Consider the following 13525-nt stretch of genomic DNA (forward strand, 5'->3'; position numbering starts at 1 on the left):
CCTACAAAGAGCGTTTGTAAACTGCGAGGCGCTCAATAAATACACTTTACAGGAGTCTTCTAGATGCATCCAATTTGTTATTTGTACTCTGCCATGGCGGTGCGCCTGGCACACTTGGGCACTGGGAACCCGATCTCCCAGCTCTGGCCCGGGGATGTGCAGCAGCGTCTCAATCAGCCTGCAGGTGAAAGCTCTGTTACTCCATATGGAGTCGGGAAAATTAACAGCGCAGAGAAGACTGAGGCAGCAGCAGGGGGCAGGTGGGAGGAGGAGGGGAGCTACCGATTCCCTTTGAAAATGGGGGGATAGGGGGAAAAATGGAAAAAAAAGAAAAATGAAATTTGGAGATGAAAGGATAGAAGTAATGAATTAATGGGGTGTGAAAACACAGGCAGCTCGGCTGTAACAGGCAATATCCACTCACATATCTGATCAGCTCCTCTCTGGGGTATATTCATTTCATTTACTGGACGATTTCCATGGCTGGGCTCCGAGCGCCTCTCTTATTCTTTAAAAAAAAAATAACACTTCCTGATGTTCTTTAAATAAGAATAGTCTCGTGGCATAGTCTGCACGGCCATACAACTAAATATAACTGACCGCATAGAACCGCTCCTTCATACCAAAGTATAAAACGATTTAGTAAAACTTACTTCTAGGAGTGCAGAAGGGCTGAAACTGCAGTGCAAAGAGCTCATGGGCATTGCAATGGAGGTGCTTGTAATGCAGCAATTGGGAAATATACACGATAGGAGTCAGTTCTGGCTTTTAGGCTCCTAGATTTACATTTGTGAAACATGATTATTAAAATTAGAGTCACTGGGTATAAAGTATATATTATTTAACCCTTTATTAGGTTTCCCTTGCTAGTACTGGATTGGACCCCCTTTATTAGGTCCCCCTTGCTAGTACTGGGTTGGACCCCCTTTACTAGGTCCCCCTTGCTAGTACTGGGTTGGACCCCCTTTACTAGGTCCCCCTTGCTAGTACTGTATTGGACCCCCTTTATTAGGTCCCCCTTGCTAGTACTGGGTTGGACCCCCTTTATTAGGTCCCCCTTGCTAGTACTGGATTGGACCCCCTTTATTAGATCCCCCTTGCTAGTACTGGGTTGGACCCCCTTTATTAGGTCTCCCTTGCTAGTACTGGGTTGGACCCCCTTTATTAGGTCCCCCTTGCTAGTACTGGGTAGATCCCCTTTATTAGGTCCCCCTTGCTAATACTGGGTTGGACCTCCTTTATTAGGTCCCCCTTGCTAGTACTGAGTTGGACCCCCTTTATTAGGTCCCCCTTGCTAGTACTGGGTTGGACCCCCTTAATTAGGTCCCCCTTGCTAGTACTGGGTTGGACCCCCTTTATTAGGTCCCCCTTGCTAGTATTGGGTTGGACCCCCTTTATTAGGTCTCCCTTGCTAGTACTGGGCTGGACCCCCTTTATTAGGTCCCCCTTGCTAGTACTGGGTTGGACCCCCTTTATTAGGTCCCCCTTGCTAGTACTGGATTGGACCCCCTTTATTAGGTCCCCCTTGCTAGTACTGGGTTGGACCCCCTTTATTAGGTCTCCCTTGCTAGTACTGGGTTGGACCCCCTTTATTAGGTCCCCCTTGCTAGTACTGGGTTGGACCCCCTTTATTAGGTTCCCCTTGCTAGTATTGGGTTGACCCCCCTTTATTAGGTCCCCCTTGCTAGTACTGGGTTGGACCCCCTTTATTAGGCCCCCCTTGCTAGTACTGGGTTGGACCCCCTTTATTAGGCCCCCCTTGCTAGTACTGGGTTGGACCCCCTTTATTAGGTCCCCCTTGCTAGTACTGGGTTGGACCCCCTTTACTAGGTCCCCCTTGCTAGTACTGTATTGGACCCCCTTTATTAGGTCCCCCTTGCTAGTACTGGGTTGGACCCCCTTTATTAGGTCTCCCTTGCTAGTACTGGGTTGGACCCCCTTTATTAGGTCCCCCTTGCTAGTACTGGATTGGACCCCCTTTATTAGATCCCCCTTGCTAGTACTGGGTTGGACCCCCTTTATTAGGTCTCCCTTGCTAGTACTGGGTTGGACCCCCTTTATTAGGTCCCCCTTGCTAGTACTGGGTAGATCCCCTTTATTAAGTCCCCCTTGCTAATACTGGGTTGGACCTCCTTTATTAGGTCCCCCTTGCTAGTACTGAGTTGGACCCCCTTTATTAGGTCCCCCTTGCTAGTACTGGGTTGGACCCCCTTAATTAGGTCCCCCTTGCTAGTACTGGGTTGGACCCCCTTTATTAGGTCCCCCTTGCTAGTACTGGGTTGGACCCCCTTTACTAGGTCCCCCTTGCTAGTATTGGGTTGGACCCCCTTTATTAGGTCTCCCTTGCTAGTACTGGGCTGGACCCCCTTTATTAGGTCCCCCTTGCTAGTACTGGGTTGGACCCCCTTTATTAGGTCCCCCTTGCTAGTACTGGATTGGACCCCCTTTATTAGGTCCCCCTTGCTAGTACTGGGTTGGACCCCCTTTATTAGGTCTCCCTTGCTAGTACTGGGTTGGACCCCCTTTATTAGGTCCCCCTTGCTAGTACTGGGTTGGACCCCCTTTATTAGGTTCCCCTTGCTAGTATTGGGTTGACCCCCCTTTATTAGGCCCCCCTTGCTAGTACTGGGTTGGACCCCCTTTATTAGGTCCCCCTTGCTAGTACTGGGTTGGACCCCCTTTATTAGGTTCCCCTTGCTAGTATTGGGTTGACCCCCCTTTATTAGGCCCCCCTTGCTAGTACTGGGTTGGACCCCCTTTATTAGGCCCCCCTTGCTAGTACTGGGTTGGACCCCCTTTATTAGGTACACCTTGCTAGTAGCGGGTTGGATCTCCTTTTGCCTTCATTCTTGGTGGCATAGATACAACAAGGTGTTGGAAACGTTCCTCAGAGATTTTTCTCCATAGTGACATGATAACCTCACGCAGTTGCTGCAGATTTATTGGCTGCACATCCATGATGCCGATCTCCCGTTCCACCACATCCCAAAGGTGCTCTATTGGATGGAGATCTGGTGAGTGTGGAGGCCCATTGGAGGACAGGGACCTCGTTGTCCAGTGGTGAGATGATTGGAGCTTTGTGACATGGAGCATTATCCTGCTGGAAGGAGCCATCAGAAGATGGGGACACTGTAGTCATAAAGGGATGGAGATGGTCAGCAACAATACTCAGGTAGGGCATGGGGTTTAAAGGATGCTCAATTGGTACTAAGAGGGACAAAGTGTGCCAAGAATATATACCCCCCCCCACACCATTACACCCCTACCACCAGCCTGAACCGGTGATACCCCATCCCCCACACCATTACACTCCCACCACCAGCCTGAACCGGTGATACCCCATCCCCCACACCATTACACCCCCACCACCAGCCTGAACCAGTGATACCCCATCCCCCACACCATTACACCCCCACCACCAGCCTGAACCAGTGATACCCCATCCCCCACACCATTACACCCCCACCACCAGCCCGAACCGGTGATACAAGGCTTAATGGATCCATGCGCCAAATTCTGACTCCACCATCTGAATGTCGGAGCTGAAATTGGGACTCATCAGACCAGGCAACGTTTTTCCAATCTTCTATTGTCCAATTTTGGTGATCCTGTGTGAATTGTAGCCTCAGTTTTCTGTTCTTAGCTGACAGGAGTGGCACCCGGTGTGGTCTTCTGCTGCTGTAGCCTATTTGATTCAACGTTCGATATGCTGTGCGTTCAGAGATGGTATTTTGCATACCTTGGTTGTAATGAGTGGTTATTTGATGTTCGATCATCTGCTTCCTGCAAACACCACCGGCCCTCATGTCACTCAATGTCTTCACACCTCTTGTCATCACTACCGCTGTTGGATATAAGGTGCAAGAGAAGCCCACTCTACAGCTCAATCTATAGTGGGTGGAGGTGGGAGGTGCTGCATATCAGGAGAGAGCTGCCCAATTATTGCATTAACAAGCGGGTGATTGCCAAATCCGGCCCTCTGTTCCAATATGGGGTAACTCTCACCCCACAAGCTGTGAGGATGATATCGGTGGCTGGGCGGGAGATCAGAGGGAGAGAGCGAACACCCAGGCTGATAAGTGGCATAGCAGCGGTCTGGACAGGACTGTCGCTCGGTCCGGACAATGGTCTGCCATTGAAAACTCTGTTTTAGCCCATTGCACATAATATCCTGACTGTAAACAAATCAGCCAAAATAACATTATGACCACCCACCATAGCCTGTCAAGGCACGGACTCTTCTGGACCACTGAAGGTATTGTGATATCTGGCACCAAGCCATCAGTAGCAGATTCTGTCCTGTGGGGCCTCTTATGGATTGGACCTGTTTTTCCAGCACATCTCTCAGATGCTCGACTGGACTGAGATCTGGAGAATTGAGGCCAAGCCAACACCTCAAACTCATTGCTGTGTTCTTCAAATATTCATCAGACCAGGCCACCTTCTTCCATTGCATTGTGGTCCAGTTCTGATGCTCACGTGCCCATTGTAAGCACTTTTTGCTGTGGACATGGGTCATCATGGGCACCCTGACCAGTCTGCAGCTACACAGCCCCATACACAACAAACTGAACTGCGATGCTCTGTGTGTATCGATACCTTTCTATCAGAACCAGCATTCACTTTTCAAGCAATTTGAGCTACAGTAGCGCTTCTATTGCATCGTACCACTACTCATGCCAGCCCCCACCTCCATCAATAAGCCTTCCCTCCCCACCCCCCACAGTGAGCCTTGGCCTCCCATGACCCTGATGCTGGAGTACCAGTTTTTCTTCCTTGGACCACATTTAGTCGGTCCTAACCACAGCTGACCAGGAATATCCTACAAGAGCTGCAGTTTTGGAGTTGCTCTGATTCAGTCGTCCAGCCATTACTATTGTTGTGGAAATTTTAGATGTATTTAATATATATATTGTCATAAGAGTCCTCCTGTGTTCATTCTCCCCCAGCCCGCTCTTTTCGAGCTGACTGGGGCAGACTGGGGGTTGGAAAGAAAGGTGTTTGCTGAGTGGGGGTATGTCCACCAGCAAAAGGGCCCCTGTACATTGTACAGACGATCGTCTGGGGACATATGCTCGCTCTGCGGGCATTGGTTGTGTGCGGATGTGTGCACATTGTCTCTGCTGTGTCTGATCAGCACAAGGAGATTGGCGGTGCACATCTGTAGATAGCTTTCCATTCACAAGAGATGTAGAATTGTCCAAGTATACATTGTTCTCTGGAACAATGTATATATTAAGGATTTCTATCAACGGAATTATAGTCATCGTTCATTGGTTTTGTATGGTTTCCATCATTGAAAGCATTTGGTCAGTCTGTGTAACAGACTATTTGAATGTATACATGTCTGTAAAGGCACCTTCTATTGTATTGTATCGTATTGTCCTTATATGGGCATTCACATCCTGTTACTGCTGTGAGGTCACACCCTTTGTGGGAGGTGTTCAGCTGTTGGAGGCAAACCCTCCAGGGCGTGGCTTCCAGTGGGAAAAGTAAATAAAAAGCTGTGGTCAAGGGGAGCTCAGGCGCTTGCTTGCTGACGATGAAGCAGAAGGAAACACTGCTGTTGATGTCTCTTTAATGGGTAACCAGAGGGGCCTGGCTGAGGAGCAGCCAGGCTGAGATGAGGATGTAGGTTGCATTGGGGATGTCTGGTCATTGGGATGAATGTGTTGGAAGGTAACTTAAAGCATTATATCATTAAGACGGAAATGGGTGCTTATTGGAAGCACAAAGTAGGTAGTGGGGCTGTGTGCATAGCATAGCAGCCAAATTTCTACGACACTATTTGGCCCTTGTCGCTCAAATCCTTAAGCCCCGTACACACGAGTGGACTTTTCAACATCCAAAGTCCGACGGACTGATTCCGTCAGACTATTCGATCGTGTGTGGGCTGCAACGCACTTTTGACTCGCCAAAGTCCGAAGGACTTTAGAATATGGAACATGCTTCAAATTTTTCCGAAGGAACTCCGCCAGACCCGGTCCCTTCGAAAAATTCGCTCGTGTGTATGCTACTCCGACGGACTAAAACCGACGCTAGGGAACCTATTGGCTACTGGCTATGAACTTCCTTATTCGAATCCAGTCGTACGCCATCACGTTCGAATCCGTCTGAGTTTAGTGTGATTGTGTGTGGCCAAGTCCGCTCAGCCGAAAAGTCCGTCAGAACTCTGTCGGAACTCCGGCAGAACTCCGACGGAACTCCTTCGGAAGTCTGTCGGACATAAGTCCTCTCGTGTGTACGGGGCTTTAGGCTTTTCCATTTTTTCTGCTTTCAACGCATCAACTTCAGCAACATGTTCACCTGCCACCTAATATATCCCATCCACCTTCAATTGTCATTATAGCGAGATAATCAGTGCTGTTAACTTTACCTCTCAGTGGTCATAATGGTATGGCTGATCGGTGTGTATATACTGTATACACATATACACACACACACACACACACACACAAAAAAATAAAAAATCTTGACTCTACGTCAAGCAAGGTATAAAAATAATGAGTTCATCTTTATAATTAACCTTCACTTAAACAGCATGTTTCCAGTGTGGGTAGTAAATAGCAAACGGCCAAATCTTTTAGACCTGGCCAAGCTTCTAACAGCATACGGCTCAGGAAGGTGGTCTACGATTAGCTACGGGGAACATTCTCTGTTCATTAATGGGTACACATCTCCCCAGACTTTTGCATATCTTCATCTTTTATCATATACCAAAAGTGGTCCACCTCCTCAAATTATATATATATATATATATATATATATATATATATATATATATATATATATATATATATATATATATATATATATATATATATATATATATATAAACAGCAGCAACATCACTACAACACAGAGTATGCAGGTTAAAGGGAAGCTTCACACACTCCCCCCCACCCATAGTGTGCAGTACAATCCCCACCAAGAACTCCAAAAATAATTCTGGGCTCGGTACATAACAAGGTAAGCAAGATAGAGCTCCCACTTACATGGAAAGGGCCCTCATTGGTTCCTCAAACTATATCCTATTCTGGATCAACTATATTGTTATATGTCCGAGGTAAATCCCAAATGCACCATCAAAAGGTACAGAGCTTAGAAATGAACACACAAGAACCTCTCAATATTATGCTTCCCTATATCACATGCCACTCATATCCATCAAATAGTTTGGTACATTCAAAGATTGGTGGAAACCACAGACAACCAGTAGTGCCATATGTTATCAAATTTTTGGAGGGAAACCCTTTGCTGAGATAAGTGGCCTTATAAAATGGAATTGCTGAATTAACCAGTCCCTTCCAAAAGCGCAAGGAAGGGGAAGTTTATTTCTTTCATTTTATGTGAAGTTCCTCTTTAAATAGGTCTTGGGGGTGGCCGGCGAAGTTAGTTCCTTTAAATGGGTCTTCAGGGCAGCCAGTGAAGTTCCTCTCTAAATCGGTCTCAGGGTATTGGCCAGTGAAGTTCCTCTCTTAATGGGTCTCAGGGTATTGGCCAGTGAAGTTCCTCTCTTAATGGGTCTCAGGGTATTGGCCAGTGAAGTTCCTCTCTAAATCGGTCTCAGGGTATTGGCCAGTGAAGTTCCTCTCTTAATGGGTCTCAGGGTATTGGCCAGTGAAGTTCCTCTCTAAATGGGTCTCAGGGTATTGGCCAGTGAAGTTCCTCTCTAAATGGATCTCAGGGCGTTGGTTAGTGAAGTTCCTTTCTAAAAAAAGGTCTCAGGAGTAGCCAGTGGATTTTCTCTTTAAAAGGGGCTCAGCGTATGGCCAATGTAGTTCCTCTTTAAATGGATCTTATGAAAATTAGTACAAAGTTAGGGAAATCGACATTCACACCACAGAAGAGGAAGGGTGGCCAGTGTAGTTCCTTCTTAAAGTATAACTAAAGACAAAACTTTTTAAAATTTCGGGTAGTGAGCAGTGGGATTAGAACCCCTGTCAGTTTTTATTGCTGTCTCTGACCCCCATTAGGGAGATTCACCCTATTTGTCCTGTTTACCACTATCATTGAAACTGAAAGTAAAAGAATATCCCAAGTTTTGCAGTTGCCCCCAGAAAAGTAATAGAGGGGAAATCTTCCAATGGGGGCACTAGTTCTTGGTCCCCAAGGAATGCCTCTAAATTGCAGGTATTTCTTCTCACTTGCTGTTTGGCTATGAAAAGGGAAATCTCCACAATGTGACAAAGATGCCGAAAAAAAATCTGACAGGGGTTATAACTTACGCTATCCAAAAAAAAAGTTTTGCCTATAGTTCTACTTCAAATGAGTTCCTTCTTAAATGGGTCTCAGGGAGAGGCTGGTTAAGTTCCTCTTTAAATGGGTCGGGGGGGGGGGGGGGTAGTTGATGAAGTTCCTCTTTAAATGAGTACAAAGTGAGGAAAATTAAGATCAAAATTAACCCCACAGAGGGGGAAGAGGAGGTGGCCAGTGCAGTTCCTTCTTAAATGGGTCTGAGGGATTGGCCTGTGAAGTTCTTCTTTAAATGGGTCTCGGGGGTGGCCAGTGAAATTTCTCTTTAAATGGATCTTGGGGGGAGGAGGTGGCTGGTAAAGTTCCGCTTTGGAGTTCCCACACTCCAAAGACATGCTGGTAGGTTAATTGGCTTCTGTCCAAAATTGGCCATAGCATATGAATGAGGACCTTGGATTGTGGGCTCCTTGAGGGTAGGGACCAATGTGAGTGTGCAATGTACACTGTACAGGGATAGAGACAATTGTAGACACTCACTCAGGTTGAACTGGATGGACTGGTGTCTTTATTCAACCTTACTATGTAACTATGTAATGAGTCCTGGGGGGTGACTGGTGAACTCCTCTTTAAATGAGTCTCGGGGGTTGGCCGGTGAAGTTCTTCTTTAAATGGGTCTCGGGGGTTGGCCAGTGAAATTCTTCTTTACATGGTTCCGCTTTAAATGGGTCTTGAAGGGTGGCTGATGAACTCCTCTTTAAATAAGTCTTAGGGGGTGGCCAATGAAATTCCTCTTTAAACGGGGTTTCATGGTTGACCAGTGAATTTCTGCTTTCAATGTGTCTCAGTGGGTTGTCGAAGAATTTCATTCCTAAATGGGTTTCGGGTTTGACCAGTGAAGTTCCTCTTTAAATGGGTTTCGGGGTTGACCAGTGAATTTCCTCTATCAATGTGCCTCAGGGGGTGGCAGAAGAATTTCCTCTTTAAATTGGTCTCAGGGGGTGGCCAGTGAAATTCCTCTTGAAATGGGTTTTCGTGTTTGACCAGTGAAGTTCCTCTTTAAATGTGTCTCAGGGGGTGGCCGATGATGTTCACTCTTTAAATGGGTTTCATTTATGAAAATTAGTACTGAAGCCGCGTACACACGGGCGGACTGTCTGGCCTACTTAGTCCGCCGAAACACATTTCAGCGGACAGTCCGCTCGTGTGTGGGCTTCAGCGGACTTTTTCAGCGTGCAGTCTGGCGGACTAAGTATTTCGGAATTTCCGTAATACTGTCCGTCGTACTGGCATTTCGGCGGACAATCCGCCCGTGTGTGTGCCAGTCCGCCGTACTTTTGAAATGAGCGGACTTTTTCCGCCCGGAGAAAAGTCCGCTCATTTCGAGCAGGTATCCAGGTAGGCGGGGCCCGCGAAGGAGACGTCGCTGGCCCCGCCGCCTGGTATGGACTTAAAGGGGACCCCCAACGCCAAAAAAAATCGGCGTGGCGGTCCCCCCCAAGTCCACAACAGACCCTTGTCCGAGCACGCTACCCGGCCGGCCAGGAAAGGGGGGCGAGCCCTACCCATTCACCTGTAAAATAAAAGTACAAAAAAAAACACAACACACGAGATAAAATACTTTATTGCACAGCTCCGGGGGTCTTCCGTCTTCGGGGGTCTTCTCGCCGGACTCCTCCGCTATCTTCTTGTAGCTCTTTTGCTAGCGGAGGAGTCCGGCTTTCTTCCTCCCGACTTCGGGGGTCTTGTCCCCCTCTTCGGTTCTTCTGCCGGGCCACCGCGCCTTCTTATAGCTCTTTTACAGGCGGTGGCCCGGTCTTCTGTCGCCGCCGCCGCCTTCCGTTCTTCTTCTTCTTCTTCTTCTCCAGGAGATGTTGCCTCGACGATCTCTCCGGCCGGAATGCCAGGGACGCACTGCGCGGCCACTTATATAGGGACAAGGGGCGGTGTCACACGGCTTTATGTCACATGGGTAATGGGCAATGGTAATGGTAATGGGCAATAAAGTATTTTATCTCGTGTGTTGTGTTTTTTTTTGTACTTTTATTTTACAGGTGAATAGGTAGGGGTACATTGTACCCCATACTCATTCACATAGGGTGGGGGGCCGGTATCCGGGGGCCCCCTTATTAAAGGGGGCTCCCGGATTCCGATAAGCCCCCCGCCCGCAGACCCCGACAACCAGGGTTGTCGGGAAGAGGCCCTTGTCCTCATCAACATGGGGACAAGGTGCTTTGGGGTGGGGGGGCCGCGCGGCCAAGGCACCCCCCCCATGTTGAGGGCACGCGACCTGGCACGGCTCAGGAGGGGGGGCACTCGCTCGCCCCCCTTTCCTGGCCGGCCGGGTAGCGTGCTCGAACAAGGGTCTGTTGTGGAGTTGGGGGGGACCCCCACGCCGATTTTTTTCGGCGTTGGGGTTACCCTTTAAGTCCATTCCAGGCGGCGGGGTCAGCAACGTCTCCTTCGTGGGCCCCCCCTACCTGGAGACGCGCTCGAAATGAGCGGACTTTCCTCCGCGTGTGTGGGCGAGTCCGTTCATTTCAAAAGTAGGGCGGATAGTATGGCGGACTTAGTACGCCGTATTAGTCCGCTCAAAAAGTGGTGTGTGTGGTCAAGTCCGTTCATTCGAAAGTATGACGGACTGTCCGTCGGATTGTCTGACGGACTAAGTTGGCCAGACAGTCCGCCCGTGTGTACGCGGCTTGAGACAATTTTTCCCACGGCATCCAATCTAGTTTAATTTGTTAAATTTTCTAGGTTCATATTGGTAAAAAAAAAAAAAAAAATGATTTGATCAAAGAACGTACTTTTGAGAGAATCTATTTTTTTTTTTTTGGTAGGCCAGGTAAGAAAATAAAAGCTGGTGCCTTGAGGTCATTTCATACAGATGATGCTCTACCACTCTAAATGGTAGACAACTAGATACAGTTGTACTAAAAATATATAAACCAATATCCCCAAAAACTTAACATATTGTTGGGAGAAATATAGATTAATCATCAATTGTTTCCCCCACGCTTGCTGCACTGTGGTAGGAGATCATTGTTTCCTGAAACAAAACTCCGCAATGCTCTGTAATTGTGCTTACAAGTCCACAGCAGAAGTCAAGATGGTTTCTAGCCGTGTTCCAGGGTGAGATCCTTGTATTTGCATTATAATAGTTTGTTAATAGCTGCCTGAGGAAATCTGCCTTTTCCCTCCTATAAATAACTAAGCAAAGCCCGAGGCACGGAGCAGACACGGTCTTCATTCACCAACAGCATGAGATTTTCCCAGGGAACCCAATTCTTGGCAACACAAACAGTGTCCAGTCTTTGCTTGGTGCTGCGTGTGGACCAGAGACGGAGGACAACCAGGTGCAAGTTCACAAGGGGCCAGTGCCAAGGCTTTAACCCCTTCTTCACCATGTAGATTTGTTCTCACGACAAGGCAAAAGATCAATTAAGAAGACACTAAAAGGGCTTCTTTTTTAGTTACAGCAAAATCAAATGTACATCCCTCTACTTGGGGTAAACTTTACGAACGGATCAGCCTTTTTTACCTAAGCCATGGGTGCCTAAATCAGCTTGCTACTGTGCTTCTGGCCACCACTTTGTGCCAACCCTCTCATTTTTTAAATATACAGTGGGGCTCAAAACCAGAGAATACAATGGCATTTTTAGAAGTTCACATTTAGGGCCATTAAAATGAAGGGTACCGGCAACCACAGAGATTAAACTAGTTCTAAAGAGCAGAGTGTTTTTTTACTTAAGTGGTTGTAAAGGCTCAAGGTTTTTTTACCTTCATGCATTGTACACATGAACCTTCTATGTTCAGCAACACCCCCGGCCCCCCCAACCCATAATACTTATTTGAGCCTCATCCTGATCCAGCAATGTGCACGGGAGCCTCGGCTCTCCCAGGTCTCTCCCTCCTCATTGGCTGAGCCAGAACCATTGTCTCCCACTACTGTCAATCACAGCTACTGAGCCAATGAGAGTGGGGGTAGGGCCAAGCTGCGCTCCATGAGTGAAGACACACACAAGCTTCTTTCTGTGGGGGTACTCGTCAGGGGGGAGGAGCCAGGAGAGCTGGTGGGGGACCCGAGTCCGCTTCCTGGGACCTGCCACCATGTTACACAACAACCATTCACTATCTATGGGCAGCTTGTCAGGGCTGGGCTAAGCCCTTCCTTCTCTGAGCTGGCCGCTCACATGTCGGCTAATTGCCAACTCCCATCTCTCTCCACAGTTACTCAGCTGTTGATGATATCCTGCTCGTCAGTCCTGCCTACTTAAGCCGTCCAGTCTAGAGGATCTCTGCCTTCGCCTTGGTCAACATCACAAGAAGCATCTCCTGCGTTCCTGTTTAAAGACTGGCTTTGCTGACATCCCTTCTGGCTCCAGATCCTGCTTGCTGTTCCACTACATTGATCCCTGACTTCTGGCTTGGCTGACTATCCATTCCGGTTACTGAACTTTGGCTATGTTTTGACTACGTTTGTTATTTTTACTTTTATTATTAAACAAGTGTGATTTAACTGTACTTCTGTCTCGGTCAGATTTCATGGTTTCTGACACATCTGTACGCAACACCAGGGGCCCTGGGGCACCAAAATACTCCAGCTTGTTTAGGCTGTAAGGAGGAATGTGCTTTGTGTACGAACTTCTCAGTGCACCTTGAAAATCGAACTTGTCCTCCAAGTCTGGGTATATGTTGCTTGTCAGATACGGCTCCCCCCAAAAGGGGAAGCACCGCTTATCTGCCTCCTCCCCCCCCTCCGATGCCACATTTGGCACCTTTCGGGGGGGTACCTGTTTTTGACAGGTACCCGTCCCCATTACCGAGTGATCTCGCTGCAGCCCTCCTCCTTCCCCCTCCGCCAGGCCATTCAGGAAGCACATTGCATGCACAGGAAGGAACCAGCTGCGAAGCTGAAAGGCTTCCCTGCCGGTTTCCTTTTCCATGAATGGCAGCGGCAGCACCCAAGGGCTGATGGAAACATTGGCTGCGGTGCTGACATCACTGGATTCCGGGACAGGTAAATGTACAGGAGCTCCGCTTTAAAGAATATGTCAACCCAACATTTTATATTACCGATATGTGCCTGCTGTACCATGTACTTGTATGAAAAAAATATCCTGTTCTCTTTATATTTCTTCCTTTGCGAGAAATCTCTGGTGATCCCGCCAGTCCCTATGCTTTCCTATTAAAAACTGACCACACCAGGCAGGAGAGCACCCTGTGGTCAGTTCTCTGGATCAACCAAAGATCAGACTTGTGCTGACAATACCCCCCCCCACCTCCCCACACACACGCACAGCCTTTCACTGGGAAGATCAGTATGCTGAAG

General features: G+C 48.0%; 1 protein-coding gene across 1 annotated transcript in view; it reads right to left on the reverse strand.

Moving 5' to 3' along the window:
- MAP2K5 (mitogen-activated protein kinase kinase 5) overlaps window positions 1-13525 on the reverse strand; it is a 330503-nt gene that overhangs the window by 69600 nt on the left and 247378 nt on the right. The gene's annotated exons all lie outside the window — the stretch shown is intronic.

This window comes from Lithobates pipiens, unplaced genomic scaffold (genome assembly GCF_037356315.1).
Source record: "Lithobates pipiens isolate NorthernLeopardFrog02 unplaced genomic scaffold, aLitPip1_a1.2 Scaffold_8, whole genome shotgun sequence".
NCBI lineage: Eukaryota > Metazoa > Chordata > Amphibia > Anura > Ranidae > Lithobates > Lithobates pipiens.